We start from the raw sequence: 21,225 nt of genomic DNA on the forward strand, positions 1-21,225 counted from the left end.
ATGATCACAAGAAAACTTGGAAAGATATATCAAATGATGGAAATGAAATGAGCAGAAACTAGAGTATGCTGTAAGCAGTAACAACAATAATGTATGATGATTAATTGTGAATGACGACTATCATCAACAAAGCAAGGATCCTAGACAACTACAAAGGACTCATGATGAAAAAAGATATCCAAGGCTATAGAAGGAGCAATAAAAGTCCAAATGGAGACTGAAATAGACTATTCTATTATTACTTCCATTGATTTTTCTCTGATGTAAGCAATATGTTTTGTTTTACAACATGATGAACAGAGGAATATATGTTATATGATAATACATATACAACCTATATCATATTACCTGCCTTCTTGGGGATAAGGAAGTGATGAGAGGGAGGGAATAAAAAAGGAATGAGTCAGAGATTTTGGAACATAACTAATGAGAGAATTTGTTTCTCTTGAATAAGCATATTTATCATCATTTATTACATATTCATAATAAAGCATATGTATTATATTATTGGTTATGATACATTGTATTGTGTTATAAAATATAATAACAAAAAAGAAAGTATTAGTGTTTTATTGCATTCTATTACTTAATGCTGCCCGGTGTAATAGTATTATTATGTTATTTATTTGAGTGTAAGTGTCATGAGGAAAAATCTAGCATGAAGACAAGGGGTATTTTTATTCTCTGGTTGTTTGTCTCAGGCTAGCTATTTCAGTTTCAATATCTGGACTGATTTTCTGCAAAACTACATTAAGAAGAGGGTTCTGATAATTAGAAGAGACACCCTGAAGATCCCCAAAGCTCAAACATTATTATTTTTTCCCCTCTGAAGCATCTCATCTAATAAAGATGTTTCTAAAGCCAATGATCAAGTACATAATATTTCTTCAGCTCTTTGATAGATGTGCAGAGAGGTCCTAAATCCTGTCTCCAACATGCACCCTTAAGAAATGCATGAAACACATTGATCTTTTCACAAATGTTACAAGTACATCAGAGTTGAGGAGGCGAGGTAGTCTATAGCAGGAAAGAGCCTCTGAGCATCTGACAGCTCAGAATGACTTAAAGAGGACTCAGAGAAGGAGGGGGGAAAAGTTCCATTTCTTTGATGGTGCCTCTTATTCCATTTTACTGCAACAATCCGAATGTAGAGGGCAAAAGGCTTTTTATTGTCATATCAGATTTACATGGTAAAATTTAATGCACTGCTTGTCAGTTTTAAACACTGGAAATATCAATATAATGTCAAATTATATTTGACTTCAAACCCAAGTGGTTATAAAAATGCAATACAAATTTACAATCATTTAGTCGTCCCCCTTTCCCACAATAAAATCCCCGTTATATTCTTTATGGGGAGCTAAACTTATTTTGCTCATAGCTGGTAATTTATTGTGCCTGATATCAGATTTGAAGTGTGTTTCTCTTAGAAATCAATGGCAGACCTGGAACAGGAACCAACCTTTGTAATTATGGCTTTGAAGTAATGTAATTGTGGTTCTTAATGCCTCATACATCTGCTTGAAAGATTCTATGAGTTTGTACAAAGTTCTGAAAGCAATAAAATTAATTTGGGGGGGCAGTCAGCTAGCAAAAAGGAGATCACTGATACTAATTGGAGTGCATGGCACACTCTCTCCTAATGCATTTTGTGATCCATCTTATACAATGGAGATCTTGGCCAAGACAGTAGTAAAGTGCTGTATCAAAAGAACTTTCAGTAGGCTTTGGTTCCAAAATAGCTCTTTTCTGAGTATTCAAACAATTCAATATCATTTGGATCAAAGGCTGCTGACGGCTTTTCACTACCAATCATCTGAATCTGAGTTCAAACCTGCATTCAGAAGCATGGTTCTTGGTGACCTCCTTTCCACTGATCTCTAAATTGCAGCTCAAGTTACCTATGAGAGAGGCACTGGAGAATTTATAGTGCCTCGTGGCAACGTGAAATCCACTAGTGTGGATGACTTTACAAAAAACAAAAAAGGAGTGTGACAATAAATTTAGAAAAGGACATGGAAGTCAACAATAATACTGAAATGTGTAAAGTTGCTTTGTATATATTATTTGACTTGATTATTTTACAAACCATTCATTAGGTAAGTATGGAAGAAAATGAATAAATGCAAAGTTACTAGAGGATAGCTGGAATGTAATAAATGATTACTGATTGATTTATTGTATTATTCATAGTGACAAAGTAAGAAATGTGAAATTGATTAGAATTCAGGTCTTTTTGTCTACAAATTTATATATTCTCAACTATGTTGTAATTCCTTTTAACAACATCATCAATCAAAAAAAGAGAGAGAAACAAGTAATAATAACTATAATATTAACAACAATAAGACATTTATAAAGTATTTTAAAATGGAAAAAAGTGATTTCCTTGTAATAACATCATGAGCTAGGTAGTGTGTCTATTATTGTCATTAACAGAAGAGGTTCTGAGGTCCAGTGGGATTAAACAATTTGTCTCTGAAATGTCAGAATTCAGATTAGAATTTAAGATTAAAATCAACCTATTCCTGAAGTCTAGTTCTCTGAGTAAATTTGTTCACATATTGCAGGTTATAGATTTCAGTAGCATCAAAAATAAATCAGAAAGAGTTCTCCACAATTTGGGCATTGGGTAGCTATTGTTCCTTGCTATTTCATGGCAAAGTTGCCCTACAGTTTTATATAAAGTCAGTTTCCAGATTTACAGATTGACTGTAGCTAGGCATTTCCTTCCCCTGTTGCTTCTGTGAACAGCTGGAATTGCCCTTACTCACTATCTTTTTATTATAAGATAAGTTCAGAATAGTGAAAGAGAAATTCACAAAATTTAATCTGAGTTAGACCCTAAAAGACCTTTAATTCTTAACCTAGGAATGTTTACTTCATTCCATAAGCAAGAAGGGGGTTGGGGGAAGCAATAGAAGGCTTTTGAGTAAAGCAGTGATGTGAGGAAAGCTATTTCCAGTGGGTTCATGTAGCCATCAACTATTTTCAGTACTGTTTCTAAAAGTAGATTTGAATTCTAGACCCAGGGTCTTTTGCTCCCAACTTTAGAGACTGCCAGAGATATAGGGTCTCAGAGTATGCACAGGAGCTGAATTGTAACTTCAATCACTCATCAGGTCTAAAGGGATTTATTAGGAATCCTGAAGAAAAAAACCTTGCTTCTTCACCTGTCACCAAAGTGAGATTTAAGCTGCTTAAGTGCACATAAGTCAAGCAGAAATTATGGTAATTGGACTTAAACTTGCCTCCCTCTCTGCATACTGTAAATAAGAGAAGACAGTTTAAACAAAGGAGCAAGATGTAAACACACTGTGGAGATCAAAGCAAATCTGGAATTTAATTCTGCTAAAAGAAAACAGAATCCACGATGTATGACCAGTGTTTTGTAATACATTTTGCATCACTGGAAGCTGGCAGCAGAGACCATGATTTGTACAATATGTCTGTACAGGTACAGGATTGGAAATAATTTAAAATGCCCCTTGTTGTGGATAGGCTGTTTAATTATTTACAATTCAAGTAGTAATTTACCTATTCTTTTCTGAAAACTGTATTCTGAGTGATTTATGTTGAGTGTTTTTTTTCCCAAATGAAAGCTCTATCTATATCCCTGAACTTTTCTGAATCACAGCAAACCATCCATAGGAACAATACCTGAGTATATTTCATTTTTATACCTATATTATATTTTCCCACTAATTGACTCTTTATTGAATCTGTTCAAATATTTGGGCTTAGATGAAAATTTGGGTTGGTAGGAAGTGACCTCAGATTGATGACTGAAATCCTACTCCATTTTGATTTGTTCTTCTGAAGCTCTCTCAGTTGTTCTTGCCTAAATACTTCTCTGATGTATTATGCACTATCCTGTTGGGGATATGATCTACCCTTAGGCAGACTATGTGATTGTCTGTTCACTGTGATTTGAAGAATGACTGCAAATCATTACCTGCCCTCAATCACCTCCCTCTTGACCTGCCTTAGTTTTGGGCTTCTTTCCTATGAGACTTGAAATCTGAGCAATAAAAACAATGTATTTGGTCATTCCATCAATTAATCAACCCATAATAATTTATTAAGTACATGTTATCCAGCAGGTACTATCCTAAATACAAAAGTATACAAAAGAGCATCCAAAAGTACAAGTTTCTGTTCTTAAGGAACTTATACTCTATAAAGAGAAAACATGGACATTTTTGATAAGGGAGATAAGGAGTGAGATATACACTATGAGATGAAGTAATGAACTAAGGTTGTCTGGTCAACTAGGGAATAATATAAAGGTACAGTGTATATGGGATAATTGTTAAACTAGATTTTGAAAATAAAAGACATAACACAAACTTCATCAACTTTCTAATGTTTTTCCAAATCATGGTCAAGTGAATTATATAACAGACCACTAAATTGTTGTTTGTCTTTGGTTTTGAAGAGGACCATTGATATCATGGGGTGATATTTTGACTTGTACATATTTTGTATTTAAATGAGGCAGAGTTGCACAAAGTCATCAGCTTTAGTCTCTCTTCAAGCCATTGAAGTCCAAAGGCAAGGTGAAACTCATGCATAGGTTGAGATGTAGTGGGTGACTTTGGGTGTCTCTGATATCTGACCAAGCTCTTTTACTCTGAAGCTCCTGCTTTAGCCACCTTCATGGCCCTTGGAAAAAATTTTCTCATTCATACATTCTACCAGAAGAAGCATACACATGCTTGGGGTAGACATCTCATGTCACTAATGGATTTGAGATCTGCCAGTTACTATCAAATTGGTTTAACCTACCTGCTGAGATACTTTTATAAGTGTGTAGCCGCTGTGCATGCTTATTCTTCTTGAAGCCAACTACAATTAGAATAACACAAGACTTAGTAGCTATAACACTAAAAGAATGCAGGTCTTGGAAAAAAGCATTGCATGGAGCAAAAGAATTGGGCTACAACCAAAAATAACATATCCAGCAAAGATAAGCATAATTATAAAAGGTAAAAAATGGACATTTAATTAACTAAAGGAGTTTCAGCTGTTCGTGTTGGAAAACCCAGAATTCAGCAGAAAATTTAATCTATGAGAAACATACAAAAGTATGAAAGATTAATCATAAGTAATCCAAAAGTTCAAATTTCTGTATGGGAAAATGCCATCTATGTCTCCTGGGAATTGCATCATTACCTGAGCAATTTGGTGGGGTTCGTATGGAGAGAAGAATGGTAGTAGAATAGACTAGGAGGAGGTAGGGTGAAATTGGCTATCATATATGGATGGATGAGGAATGAATGGAGGAACTACCATGAAGAAGGGGTGTAAGGTGTAGGATTGGTAGTACTGGAACATTATTCTCATCAAACCCGGGGAAAAGAAAGAACAACATACACAATTTAAAGAGTAAAAATCTTCTTAACCTACAGAGGAACAGGAGGGAAGGGGGATTGGATAAGGGAGGGACTGAGGGAATAAGGGAATGAGAAGGAAGAGCAAGAGGATAAGTAAAGGGAAGTATATCAAGAGGTAAGGGTATTAGATGAGCGGATAAGAGAGGGATTCTTAGGAGAAATAGGGGAAGTATTTTTAGAATCAAACACATATCAAAAAGTAGGAGGGCACATTTTGGGGGGGCAAGGAAGCAATTTTTGGAAAGTTAGATAGAATAAGAATTAAAAATAAGGGGGAATGAACAATGTATGGACAATTGAAAGGTGAGTCAATTTGGAAATAGAAGGGAAAGGGTAGGGCAGTGATTTCCAAAGTGGGAGCTACTGCCCCCTGGTGGGTGCTGCAGCGATCTAGGGGAGCAGTGATGGCCATAGGTGTATTTATCTTTCCTATTAATTGCTATTAAAATTTAAAAAATATTAATTTCTAGGGGGCTAAGTAATAATAATAATAATTAATATTTTTTCTGGAAAGGGGGCAGTAGGCCAAAAAAGTTTGGGAACCACTGGGGTAGAGGATCAGGAAATATTCGTGAAAAGGTATATGAATTGAAGAGGGTTTGGTCAAGGGAAATTGGACCTCTAAGGAGGGATATGGTAGAAATAAAGGAAAAGGGGGACAAACAGTGTGAACAAATAGAGTAGATGAAAATGTATGGCTAGTCACTGTGACATTCAGTGTAATGTGTTAAATTCACAATTGGGAAGAAAATAGATAGCAGAGAGGATAAAAACTCAAGACCTGACAATATATTGTTTACAAGAAAGACACTAAAAATGAGACACACATAGAGTAGAGTGAACAGGAGGGGCTGCAACAGACTATACTATGATTCAGCTGATGCAGAGAAGGCAGAAGTAATAATCACAATCACTGATAGGACTGAGATTAAAATGGTTATAATTAGAAGAGATGAACAGAGTTAACTAAATTATTTTGGGGAATATTGTGGATAAGGAAGCATTATCAATTGGACCTGTATACATCAATAGTTATACCATCCAATAAAGGGGTGAAAGAGCTCTCACTAAAACGCCAGCTGAGCAATCGCCTTGCCCCCACACACCACCTACAGTGCCAAAGCCAGCACAAAAGACTTAGAGCAAGTTTGGGGCATGCATTAAGTCATTGGCAGCTACCTGGAATCACCAGGGCCTGTTCCTGAGAGCAGCAAGACTTAAGACCCCAAGAGGCTAAAGAAAATGCAGACTTTGAACACAGACCCTGAGCTCAGGCGAGAACATGGATCCTGAGAGCAGGCGCAGACAAGGAACCTCAGCCCAGGCATGGACCTTGAGTGGGGACCTAGTGCAGAGGGGTGCATGACTGTGGAAGCATCACTCTGAGACTCTTAAAAGACCTTCAGGCAGAAGAACAAGCAAGGGAACCACCAGGAGGCTTGACCCTGAGAACAAGTAGACCTGAGATCTCAGGAGCCTAAAGAGTGCAGACAGACCCTGGGCTTGAACATAAAGCAGAGAGGGCACTTGGCTAACAATGGTAAGCCAGGCTCAGGAACGCCAGAAGAGAAAGATCAAGAAGAAACCTTTAACACTGTACAACTTTAACGCAGAAAAAATCCAGACAACAGAGCAAACAGCAGAGGAGAACAAACAAGTAACCATATCTAAACCTTCCCCAAAAAATGAAAATGGGTCACAAGGTTTTGAAGAGTTCAAATCTGAGATTATGAGAAATATGAAAGAGATCTGGCAAGAAAATAACAGTTTTAAAGGCAGAATTTCACAAATGGAAGGTGAGGGAAGTAAATTGAAGACCAGAAATGACCAGATTGAAAAGGAAAATAAAAGATTATAGCTAAAAACCAGTCTCTAAAGGCTAGAATTGGGCAATGTGAAAAAGATACCCCCAAATCAAAAAAAAATGATAAGCAAATTGGAGACCAAAATCAAACTGCTGGAAACAGGACAGACCAAATCAAAAAAGAAAATCAAAAGCTTATAACAGAAAACCAGTCTCTAAAGACAAGAATTGGGCAAGTAGAAGCCAATGATCTCTCAAGACAGCAAGAACAAATAAAACAAAGTCAAAAGACTGATAAAATAGAAGGAAACATGAAATTTCTCACTGAGAAATTGACAGATTAAGAAAAAAAGTCTAGAAGAGAAAATTTGAGAATCACTAGCCTTCCTGAAAAGCAGAAATTAATAGAAATTTGGACTCCATACTAAAAGAAATTATTCAGCAAAATTGCCCTGAAGTTCTACAACAAGAGGCCAATATAGACATTAAAAGGATCCATAGATCACCCTCTACACTAGACCCTGAAAAGACAACCCCCAGGAATATAATAGTCAAATTCAAGAGCTTCCAAGTAAAAGAAAAATTTTATAAGAAGCCAGAAAGAGACAATTCAGATATCAAGGAGCACCAATCAGGATCACACAGGATCTGGCAGCCTCCACACTAAAAGATCACAAGGCTTGGAATATGATATTCAAAAAGGCAAGAGAACTGGGTCTACAACCAAGGATCATCTACCCATCAAAACTGACTATATACTTGTAGAGGAAAGTATGGGTATTCAACAAGATAGAAGATTTCCAAGTATTTGCACAGAAAAGACCAGGACTAAATGGAAAGTTCAATATCCAACTACAAAAATCAAGAGAAACATGAAAAGGTAAATAAGAAACAGAAGGGAAAGTAAGAAAACTCATATTTTTTAAATTTTCCTCTTTTAAGGGCTTCAATAAGATCTAATTATCTGTATTCCTATGTGGAGAAATGCTATGTATAATTCTCTGTAGGGAACTCTATTCACTATTATAGTATTCACTATTATAGCAATCAGAAGAATAATTCATAGGGAGAGGTTGGAATAATAAATGATCTAAGATGACATGGGGGGGTGGGAAAAAGTGGGGTGAATAGTAGAGGACACCAAGAGAAATTTGAATGAATAAGAAAAATAGGATATTCTATTACACCCAAGAGGTCATGGGAAGGGGAAGAGATGAATACTATTATAAGAAGGAGAGGAAGAAAGCATTAAGAGGTAATATTTAAACCTTACTCTCAGTGTAATTAACCCTGAGAGGGAAGAGTAGCTATATACATTGAGATATAGAACTCTATCTAACCCTACTGAGAAAGTCAGAAGGGATAAACCAAGGGGAGCAGGGGAGTGGGGAGGTCAAAAAAGGGAGGGAAGAAGAAAGGGGAGGGAATTCATTAGGACTTAAAAATAAAAAGAGGGGAATAATAAGGGAAGGGATAGAAAAGGAAGTAAATCAAGGGGAGGGACAAGGGTTACTAGCTTAAAGCAAACCACTGGTTTAAAAGGAAATAGTGTAAGAAGAGGTAGAACTAGGAAAGGATACCAAATTGTTGGGGAATACATTATTATAACTCTGAATGTGAATGGGCTGAACTCACCCATAAAACAGAAGCAAATAGCAAAGGGGATTAGAAACAAAAATCCTACCATATGTTGGGTACAAGAAACACATATGAGGAGGTTACATATACACAATTTTAAGGTAAAAGACTTGAGCAAAAAAATCTTTTAGGCTTCTAATGAGAAAAAGAAGTCAGAAGTAGTGATCATGATTTCTGACAAAGCCAAAGTAAAAATAATTATGATTTAAAAAGACAGGGAAGGTAATTATATCCTGATAAAAGGCAGTATAGACAATGAGGAAATAACAGTTCTCAATATGTATGCACCAAATGGCATAGCATCCAAATTCATAAAGGAGAACCTGGCATATCTCAAGAAGGATATAGAAAGTAAAACCATACTAGTGGGAGATGTAAATATTCCTCTTTCAGATCTAGATAAATCAAACCAAAAAATAAATAAGAAAGAAGTAAGAGAAGTGAATGAAGTACTAGAAAATTTAGATTTAATAGATATGTGGAGAAAAATAAATAGAGACAGAAAGAATACACCTTCTTTTCAGCTGCACATGGTAGATTCACAAAGATTGACCATGTAATAGGGCGTATAAACATTGCAAACAAATGCAAAAGAGTAGAAAAAATAAATTTAAACTTCTCAGATCATAATGCAATAAAAATAATAATTAGTAAGGGCACCTGGACAGGCAAATCAAAAACTAATTGGAAATTAAATAATATGATTCTCCAAAACCAGTTAGTCAAAGAAGAAATCATAGAAACTATCAACAATTTCATTGAAAAGAATGACAATGATGAGACATCCTACCATACTCTGTGGGATGCAGCCAAGGTAGTACTCAGGGGGAAATTTATATCCTTGAGTGCATATATTAACAAATTAGTGATGGCAGAGATTAATGAATTGGGCATTCAACTTAAAAAATTAGAAAGCGAGAAAATTAAAAATCCCCAGATGAAAACTAAATTAGAAATACTGAAAATTAAGGGAGAGATTAATAAAATTGAAAGTAAAAGAACTATTGAATTAATAAATAAGACTAGAAGCTGGCATTTTGAAAAAACAGATAAAATAGACAAAGTACTGGTCAATCTAATAAAAAAAAGGAAAGAAGAAAACCAAATTGACAGTATCAAAGATGAAAAGGGAGACCTCACCTCTAATAAAGGGGAAATTAAGACAATCATTAAAAACTATCTTGCCCAACTATATGGCAATAAATATAGCAACCTAGGAGATATGGATGAATATTTACAAAAATACAAATTGCTTAAATTAACAGCAGAAGAAATAGAATACCTAAGTAACCCCATATCAGAAAAAGAAATTGAACAAGCCATCAAATAACTCCCTAAGAAAAAATCACCAGGGCCTGAGAGATTCACAAGTGAATTCTATCAGACATTCAAAGAGCAACTAATCCCAATGCTATACAAATTATTTGATATAATAAGCAAAGAAAGAGTCCTATCAAATTTCTTTTATGACACAAATATAGTACTGATTCTAAAGCCAGGTAGATCAAAAACAGAGAAAGAAAACTACAGACCAATTTCCCTAATGAACATAGATGCAAAAATCTTAAATAGAATACTAGCAAAGAGACTCCAGCAAGTAATCAAGAGGATCATACACCATGATCAGGTGGGATTTATACCAGGAATGCAAGGATGGTTCAACATTAGGAAAACCATCCACATAATTGACCGTATCAACAGTCTAACAAACAAAAATCACATGATTATCTCAATAGATGCTGAAAAAGCCTTTGACAAAATACAATATCCATTCCTGTTGAAAACACTGGAAAGTATAGGAATAAAAATACCTTTCCTAAAAATAATAAACAGTATATACCTAAAACCATCAACAAGCATCATATACAATGGGAATAAATTAGAAACCTTCCCAATAAGATCAGGAGTGAAACAAGGATGCGCATTATCACCTCTATTATTGAACATAGTACTAGAAACACTAGTAGCATCAACTAGAGAAGAAAAAGAAATTGAAGGTATCAAAATAGGCAATGAGGAGACTAAGCTATCACTCTTTGCAGATCATATGAAGGTCTACTTAAAAAATCCTAGAGAATCACCTAAGAAGCTTGTAGAAATAATCAACAACTTTAGCAAAGTTGCAGGATACAAAATAAATGCACATAAATCATCAGCATTTCTATGTATTTCCAACACATCACAGCATCAAGAGGTAGGAAGAGAAACACCATTTAAAATCACCTTAGACAAGATAAAATACTTAGGAATCTATGTACCAAAACAAACACAGGAATTATACAAAAACAACTACAAAACACTTTCCAAACAATTAAAACTAGATTTAAACAATTAGAAAAAAATTGATTGCTCATGGGTAGGATGAGCTAACATAATAAAAATGACCATTCTACCCAAATTAATTTATCTTTTTAGCTCTATACCTATCAAACTACCAAAAACCTTTTTACTGAATTAGGAAAAACTATAACAAAGTTCATTTGGAATAACAAAAGATCAAGAATATCAAGGGAAATAATGAAAAAAAAATATGAAGGAAGGGGGCCTAGCAATACCAGATATTAAACTATACTATAAAGCCATGGTCATCAAAACAATATGGTACTGGCTAAGAGACAGAAGGGAGGATCAGTGGAATAGACTTGGGTTAAGTGACGTTAGGAAGACAGTGTATGGTAAACCCAAAGAGCCCAACTTTTGGGACAAAAATTCACTTTGACAAAAAACTGCTGGGAAATTTGGAAAACAATATGGGAGAGATTAGGTTTAGATCAACATCTCACACCCTACACCAATATAAATTCAGAATGGGTGAATGACTTGAATATAAAAAGGGAAACTATAAATAAGCTAAGTACATAGAATAGTATACTTGTCAGATCTCTGGGAAGGGAAAGATTTTAAAACCAAGCAAGGGTTAGAGAAAATTACAAAATGTAAAATAAATGATTTTGATTATATTAAACTAAAAGGCGTTTGTACAAACAAATACAATGTAGCCAAAATCAGACGGGAAACAACGAATTGGGAAACAAATCTTTATAACAAAAATCTCTGACAGGGGTCTAATTACTCAAATATACAAGGAGTTAAATCAATTGTATAAAAAATCAAGCCATTCCCCAATTGATAAATGGGCAAGAGACATGAATAGGCAATTTTTAGATAAAGAAATCAAAGCTATCAATAAGCACATGAGAAAGTGTTCTAAATCTCTAATAATTAGAGAAATGCAAATCAAAACAACTCTTAGGTATCACCTCATACCTAGGAGATTGGCTAAAATGAAAGAAGGGGAGAGTAGTGAATGTTGGAGGGGATGTGGGAAAATTGGGTCATTAATCATTGCTGGTGGAGTTGTGAACTGATCCAACCATTCTGGATTGCAATTTGCAACTTTGCTCAAAGGGCTATAAAATAATGCCTGCCCTTTGATCCAGCCATACCATTGTTGTGTTTATACCCCAAAGAGATCATAGATAAACAGACTTGTATGAAAATATTTATAGCCATGCTCTTTGCGGTGGCAAAAACTTGAAAATTAGGGTCTGTCCTTTAATTGGGGAATGGCTGAACAAATTGTGGTATATGCTGGTGATGGAATACTGTTGCACTCAAAGGAATAATAAAATGGAGGAATTCCATGTGAACTGGAAAGACCTCCAGGAATTGATGCAGAGTGAAAGGAGCAGAGCCAGAAGAAGATTGTACAAAGAGATTGATACACTGTGGTAAAGTAGAATGTAATGGATTTCTGCACTAGCAGCAATAAAATGACTTAGGACAATTCTGAGGGATTTATGGAAAAGAACTCTACCCACATTCAGAGGAAGAACTGAAGGAGTGGAAACACAGAAGAAAAGCAATTGCTTGAACACATGCATAGAGACAGACAATGATGGGGGATGTAGACTCGAAACTACCACACAAATGCAACTATCAACAATTTGGAAATAGGTCTTGATCAATGCCACATGTTAAAACCAGTGGAAATGTGCATCAGCCATTGGGGGCGGGGGGAGGTTTTTGAATGAAGGGGAAAGTAAGAACATGGATCATGTAACCATGTTAACTTTTCTAAAAAATAAATATTTTTAAATGCTAAAAACAAAAACAAAAACTTACCTTCTGTCTTACAATCAATACTTTGTATTTGTTCCAAGGCAGAAGAATTGTAAGGGCTGCGCAATGGGGGTTAAGTGACTTGCTCATGGTCACACAGCTAAGTAGTGTGTGAGGCCAGATTTGAACCCAGGAATCCCCATCTCTGGGCCTACATCTCAATCTACTGAGCCACCTAGCTGCTCCCTAGATTTTTAAAGGTAAAACTAAATGAGATTCAGATAGGAATAGATAACAAAATAACAATAGTGGGGGATATTAATCTGTCCCTCTCAGAAGGAATGTGAAAAGGATTTGTTTTTTATCTTAACTTAATCAAGTACTTAGAGTGCTCCACCCTTTTAACTTAATCAGTCAGGAACTTGAGAATCCTTTTGATAAAAGTTTACATCCTTAGAGGACAGGAGGTGGATCCAACAGGCCCTGCCAGGGCAGGGCCAAGCAAATTAAAAAACTTTGATTGGTTCCTGAGATGTGATAGACCAGCCCACAATTAAAGGAAGGAGAAAGCAGAGAGAGGGGAAGTGAATTGGAGAAAACTGCTTATTTAAAAAAAAAAAAAAAGCCAGCACAGGGCATTCTGATTCATTCTGCTGCTTGGTGACTCTTGGTGAAAGATAGATTCTTCCCCATGGCACTTTTTCTGCTTTGGAGGACGACTGTGTTGGAGATTCTTCATTGTTGGCTGAAGGATTTCAGCTTTGGCAACTTGCTTGGGTTGAGGAAACCCTGCCTGGAGACACTGGCCTTTCAGCTCTTCTCCTGCCTTCAGTGGGACACTCTTTTTGGTGAGGCACTCGGATCCAGACTTAGTTAATTTACCTAGGTAATATTTTCTACCTCCTTCCTACATTTCCTTCTTTACTATCTCTTCCCTGATGTAATAAAGCTACTAAAGGTACTAACACTCTCTTGACTTAAGAGTTAATTTTGTAAACAGCAACCACAATTCTTTTTAACCATCATTACATTTGGCCACCCAATTTTAATTATTACATTAGTTAGATGTACCAAAAAAAATAAGAAAGAAGTTAAGGAAATGAATAGAACCTTAGATAAGACATATATGATAACTATCTAGAGAATTCCCACACACTTGCATGAGACTAGTGGTAGATCTAATCCTGAGCATACACATAATCTGAAAATAGTTTCTGGTGGGACAATAATGATCTAGAGAACAAAAATATTCTGTAAGTCTTATTTTAACAATCATCATACTATAGAGGTAACTACATTCCTGAGGGGATGTGGCATTGGAACAAAAATGCCGCTGGATATGATCAAACTAGAAAGAGTTGGTTTTGGAAAAGGTATGGTCTTGTCAACAGATTGTGTCTACTACTACTAGCTAAATATGACCCTGCTAATATATTGTAACTGAAAACCAGATGGTTAAATTGATCAAATTAAATGTTGAGAGGAACATAGAGGAACAGGTCTAATATTACATTATTAGAACAGCTGTGAATTTTTTTTTTAGAAAACAAGATAGACATATACATTGAGTTGTAAAGCTTTTTATGCTTATTGACTAGGAACCCATTACTAGGCTTAGGCCCGAAGGACCTAATTGAGAGGGTAAATATCTCTTGTAAGTATGAAAATATTAATGGAAGCTTATTGATGACAAACCAGAAATAATACAAATGCAATGATTAGGGGAAACTGGCTGACTAGATTGTGTTTTCTGAATATAATGGATTGTATTATGTTATTAGAAATGATAAATCTTGGAAAATATAGAAAATAAGAGAAATATATAATGAAAAGAAATGAGAATAAGAATCATACCTACTATGCTTACATTTTTAAAAATAGCAGCCACAAAATCAAGAGAAAAAGTATCAAAGTAAAACAAATCCAAAGTTAACCAAAAGAAGAGGATATTAATTTTAGCATATATATAAATTTACATATTTTAAACAAATTATAAACAATGTGAAGTTTGTAGCTTTACACATAATGTTTTATGCATTTATTTAAAAGTTTTTTGATGGTGGTGGTGATTAAGATTATAATAATAAAAAAATACAACTAATCAGGTAAGTCAGCTGTAATATTTTATCAATGCATCTATATCATTCCTACCTTCCCTTAGCTGTCTAACCACTCTAGATTTTGTGTAAAGTTCAACTGTATCCATCCACATGGACTAATCCATTATGCTTGCATTGTCAAAATTGTCACTTAAGAGGATGAGCTGTACAAAAATTCAAGTACCAGAAATTCAAGTGTAGATATAACCATTTTCAGGGGAAAACAGTCACAATAACACACATACTATTTTCTACTCATCAACCTGAGTCTTATGCCACAAAGAGCCACTTGGACATTGGATAGAATCAAACAATATGTGTTTATTCTGATGCTATGAAATGGCTCTCCCTAATCTTTGCCAATATCATTTTAAGACCACCCTTTTGGAATGTCAATTCTTTAAACATTTTTTGATACTTTCTGATTATAAATGACTGTTCTTTCTGTAATTACAAACAGCTTGTTTGTCTTTGCTTATATATTTCTATCATGATGAAATTTAGATAGAATTGACATAAGGATGGACTTGGAGTCAAAAAGACCTGACTTAAAATGCCATCTCTGGTATTTAGTAGCTTTGGGAGGCTGAATAAGTCAGTTAACGCTCTGATTCTTATTTCCCTCATTTTGAAGGGAGGGATAATAACACATTATTACACAGGGTTATGAAATTCCTATGAAATAATGTATAGAATAAACATAAACTTTATGGGACTCATAAATATATAACCTTTTTATATTTTATATATAAATTTTAAGGGAATCATGAATATCAATTGTTATTGTTATTTATGTATATAATACCTCTCCAAATAGATTAAAAGTTCTTTGAAGGGAGATACTATATCCTTTTCATGTCATCTTCCTTAGCATCTAGCAAAGCATTGTTGGCATAATACTTGCACAATAAATGAGATTCCTATAAATTATAAGGCTGTGTTGGCAAACCTATAGCATGTGTGCCAGAGCATGCTGGAGGGGGCTGCTCCCTTCTCCCTCTCCTATGACACCTGAGGACATTTCTTTCATCACCCACCCCTCTGCCCAGAAGCCCAATGGGAGCTTTTCCTCCCTCCCCTGTCTGAGATAAGGTGGGGATCTCACATGTGGCATGAGTGTTGTAGTTTGGGCACTCAGTCTCTAATGTCTCTAAAAGATTTGCCAATCACCTTAACGTATCATGTCCCATTATTATTACTATAGATTTGTCTTTGTACATAAAACCTTGGTTTTAATGCTATGCAAAAAAGAACAGAAATTAGTGTGATATGTTCTTGGTCCCAATACAAAGAGAATTAGTATTTTGGGACCTGACCTGAGATTTCATCAATTAATTAGTAGATAAACATTTAAGTATTCACTATACAATGTAAAATTTAAATTAATGTCCAATAACTTTAAGTATTATATTTTATAAAGTTTATTAATAATCACTTGAAGTAGAAGAAATAAAAAGAACAAAAGTAAAACCTGAGTAAAAAACACCTGAGTAAAATTCTCCTGCCTCTCACCTCACCCCACCTCCACAGCCATATTTCCTGTAGAAGAGAGCAAGGGTGGAGCTACATAAACCTTATATCTTCCCCACGTTAGTACCTTATGTTGATATGTAACTGGGATGCTGGGAGAGCAAGTTCCTGGGGAGCAAATCCTAATTACACAGCACTAAGTGCTGTGCTAAGCTTGGAGTGTCATCAGTGTAGGGAAGTTCTAATATGAAAACTCCCTTCTCTGTCTACTAGTAAGACTGACTTTCATTTTTAAATTTTCAGTTTTAAAAACATGCATGGGGTTCTGATATTTGGAGCATTTGCCAATGATAATGCAGCTAATATGTGGCAAAGGCAGGAAATGAATTCTGACCTTTCTGACCTCAGGACTTGTTCTCTATCACTTACACAATAATATCTTGGTTTCAGGTGTTAATTGCTGAGGAATAAATAGAATTAAATGAGAGTATAAAAATGCCAGTTATTAAACTTCATTTTACAGATAAGGAAACTGGGGTTCAAAGATGCAGAACTGTGATTTGGCCACAGTCATGCAGTTAGTGTAGAGGTATTCCAAACTTAGACTTCCTAAATTCATCATTTTGTCTACTACTTAACAAGGATGAATGAAAAGTCATCCAGAAGATGGTCATTTCACATCTTCATGTCGATGCAACCATAAAGCATTCCTTAATACTTTGAAATTTCTGATCCATCTTCTTTGATGGAAAACCTCTGAAAGGTATGGCTCCAAAAAAAAACCATCCCAAGCTTCTCTACCCTTAAGGAATATTGACTTAGAAACTTTCTGAACTAGTTTCCAAATAAATGTAAGCATTTGAGTTCCCCACCATCAGTCACCACTCACTTCCCGAAACAGGAGCCTGGGAGTGGTTTATGGATGCATCTGAGATGTGCTTCTCCATCTGCTCCTGCTGTCACTCAGAAACTTTCTGACATCAGATCCATGGCATAGTGGCTTTTTGATGTTGGATCGATGGTATAAACAACAATTCTGAGTGACAGCTTAATCAAGAAAAAAACCTCCAACATCCATACTTCAGAGGCACAGAAACATCTGCTGTATATCTACTGAGAATCAAAGGATGGACCTGAAAGAATTTAATCACATTTGTAGAAAGTTATTTTCCAGGGTCCAACTTTTTGAACGGAGTGCTCCTTTTTGTCAGAGAGGATGTGTGAAACTTAGTAAGAAAAAAAAAGCCTTATTCTTTGAGTCAAGAAACTAATCTTATACCTAGTTACAAAGAGATGTAGTAGATTGAAAATCCAGGAGGGCTTAGGTCATGTCTTCATTAAGATCCTTGGCACCTAGTACAGTGCTCAGCTCACATAGACTGGAATTAAATTATCTTTCAATTGGAATGTATATAATCTCTCAGTTGTTTGCTAATACCAGTTTTTGCTTCCTATCACAATTGATGATACAGGAACCCCTCTATAACAGATTTCTAGAGCTGGAAACAATCTTAAGCAGTCATGCTAAATGTTAACAAACTGATTCTGGAAATGGGTTATCCATTCTATAAAATATATGGTGAGAGAAATTACTAACTGCAACTTTTCTGTGGGAAAACTACTTGCAGCAAGGGTGAAGAGAGATAAAGAGGATAGATGTGGGCACCAAGAACAGTCTAACCACAGTAGCAATACAATTCTAAAGAGATGTGGGGGTTTTGATGCTACTGAGATTATGGTAGTTGGACTGAGATATGGCACCATGATCCAGGGATGCCAGTCTAGGGAAGTTGCTCAACATAATACATGAAGACTGAGAGGCATGGAGCAAAAACAGCTTTCATTATGTGGAGGGATGCCCTTCTAGTTCAGAAGTACTTCTTTCCAAGATGCTGGCTTTCTAAAACAGATCTGCCTGGCCTACACTAGTTGAAGAGTTATGGAAAATAATTATTTAGGTTATGTAGTCAAATGCCTTGATTTTATAAAAGAAGAAATTGAAATGGAGAAAGGTAAAATGACTTATCTAAAAATAGAGTATTTTTCAATATCATTTTATTTATTTTTTAATAATATTTTTGGGGATAATCAGAGAATTTGCCACTGATGGATATTGTGATAAGTTCAGTATGGAGAAATCAAGATCCACCTCATTTAATAGATGGCATTTGGGCTTAGCAATGAAGGAAACTAGGGATTCTATAAGGTTAATGAGTGTTAATTATGGGAAGGAGCCTGTATAAAGGAATTTAGGAAAAGTATGCAAAAAAAGGAGGTATAGCTGGATAGCTCAGTAGATTGAGAGCCAGAGCTAGAGATAGGAGGTCCTGGGTTCATCTGAGATTATCGAGAGGTAGACTGATGGCTTTAGTCCTGATTGGACCAGAGAAGATCTCCAAGGAAGAATGGATGGTAAAGGTTTTGGGGAATTGGAAGAATAAAAGGGACAATTTGAAAAAATTACTTTGGAGATTCTTTCCTTGTCAATCAGTTACTTCATAACTGGTCATATGATAAGATGAATTAGATGTACATGAATTCAAGATTCTAGTAAAAATCAAAATCAAATAGTATTGAAAGCTAATAATAATTATGGCTAACATTTACACAGTGCTTTAACTTTTGCAAAACATGCTGCAAAATATGTTATTTATTTTGATCTTCACAATATCCATCAGTGGCAAATTCTCTGATTATCCCCATTTTTATACAAGGAAAATGAGGTTGAAAAAGGCTAAGTGACTACCAGTGTCTGAGACAGAATTTGAACTCAGGTGTTCCTTACTCCCAGTCCAGCATTCCATGCACTACACAACCTAGCTGCCTACATGAATTGTTACAGTATGAAAGCTTCTAATTCCTTAACAGGGAAAATTTAACAAATGTTAATAACTCATGTTATTATATACTATTATATATATATATATAAAATAACTGATGTTATTATATACTATAATAACTCAGTGTATTATAATGGCACTGAACTTGCATGAAAAAAGAGTTCTTTCCTAGATTTAGAAATAGCCCTGTTTCCTAAGAAGCATGGTGAGGTTCGACAGTCAGAAGAGTTAGGTTCTACACCAACCACTGCAATCTACCAAGTGTAATTTGAGACAAATCACATATTTTATCTGTATGTTTGCTCATCTCTAAAATGGGTATGATAATACTTACAGAGTACTATCTCCCCACTCCACACACACACATAATTGTTGTCAGGATCAGATATGAAATAATACCACATAGCAGTTGGCAAGTTGTAAAATACATTATAAATGTAAACTATTATTATTTCCCCGAGTTAGTCATTCTGTCTTCCTCCTAATACTTATTTGCAATTTCTGTTGACATTAATAGGGGATATTTATACTCACTTAGGGGCAGATTATTAAAATGAGAGATGATGTAATGAATTTTTTTAGTTAGAACTAAGTCTTTTAACTCATAGTATTAGTGGCTTATATTTAGAGGAGAAGAAGGTAAACAAGCTTCTGGAACCAGTAACTCCAGATGTACTTAAAGATACAAGAGTGGAAGCCATTTGGACTGCAGAACCATTACAATTCTGATATAGATAGAGGAGATTAACCTCATTAATTCTGACTCCACTAATTGAGAATTTGTGATCATTTGACCCAGTCTGGTTGCTGTTTACCTTTACATTCTCCTAGAAGACAGGGTTGAGTAAGCAAATTAATATAAATGAGATTATGTTAAACCTAATTTTTAAGAGCATGGGCACATTACTTTATTGGATATAAATAGATGCTAATTATGATGAGTTAAGTATTTCCTAGGGTTGAACAGGAGTTTTACTTAAGAACAACTTAGCAGTGATTTCAAATTACTTAATGTCCTTGAAACTAATATTTAAAAAATCTATAAATTCAGACTTATGACTAATTCTCGTAGACTTTTCCCTAAGTTAACTGAAGTTGAATGTTACTGACTCATGGATAAGGAGGCTCATTTTCAGGATATTAGTGATGTGCATACTATAACAAGGTGTCCCTTCCTAACATTCTATCACAAACTCAATTAAGACCCCTCTTAGTAACTCTTATTCTTCTACTTTACCTTAACTATCCTCTCAGAATTGACCCTTTGACTGCTGCTTTTAATCTATTAAATGGGAACACAGATTTAGACCCGACCCCATTATCATTAGTAACATCTGCTGGATTTGGATTCAACAAAATTTCCTTATGACTTTGATCCTTTTTTTGAAGCCAACTTAAACCAAGAGGTTTTGTGATTCAAAATCAATAATGATGATTTTTTTGCAAGTATTATATGACTAATGGTATGTCCTAACAAGAGTCATCAGACAAATAAATGCTATTGGCCTTTCCTCTGAGGTATTTCCAATCTAGTTGAGAAGGCACAGAATACAGCACAAAATCTCACTATATAGCTATGGTCAATATTTGATATGATCATAAAAAGCCAATATTTACAAAGTTATTTATAGTTTAAAAACTTTATATCAATTATCTCATTCGATTTTTATAAAAACTCCAAAATTTTGCTCAAGAAACTTCAGTGGGAGGAGGCAACTGAGTAGCTCATTGGATTGAGAGTCAGGCCTAGAAACAGGAGGTCCTGGGTTCAAATATGACCTCAGCTACCTCCCAGCTGTGTGACCCTGGGCAAGTCACTTGACCCCCACTCCCTAGCCCTTACCACACTTCTGCCTTGGAACCAATAGAAAGTATTGATTCTAAGGTGGAAGGTTAAAGTTTATAAAAAAAAAAAA

General features: G+C 35.2%; 1 pseudogene; it reads left to right on the forward strand.

The window, feature by feature from the left end:
• The first annotated feature begins 3,373 nt into the window (after nt 1–3,373).
• LOC123234250 overlaps nt 3,374–21,225 on the forward strand; it is a 92,242-nt pseudogene continuing 74,390 nt past the window's right edge.

This window comes from Gracilinanus agilis, chromosome 2 (genome assembly GCF_016433145.1).
Source record: "Gracilinanus agilis isolate LMUSP501 chromosome 2, AgileGrace, whole genome shotgun sequence".
Lineage (NCBI taxonomy): Eukaryota > Metazoa > Chordata > Mammalia > Didelphimorphia > Didelphidae > Gracilinanus > Gracilinanus agilis.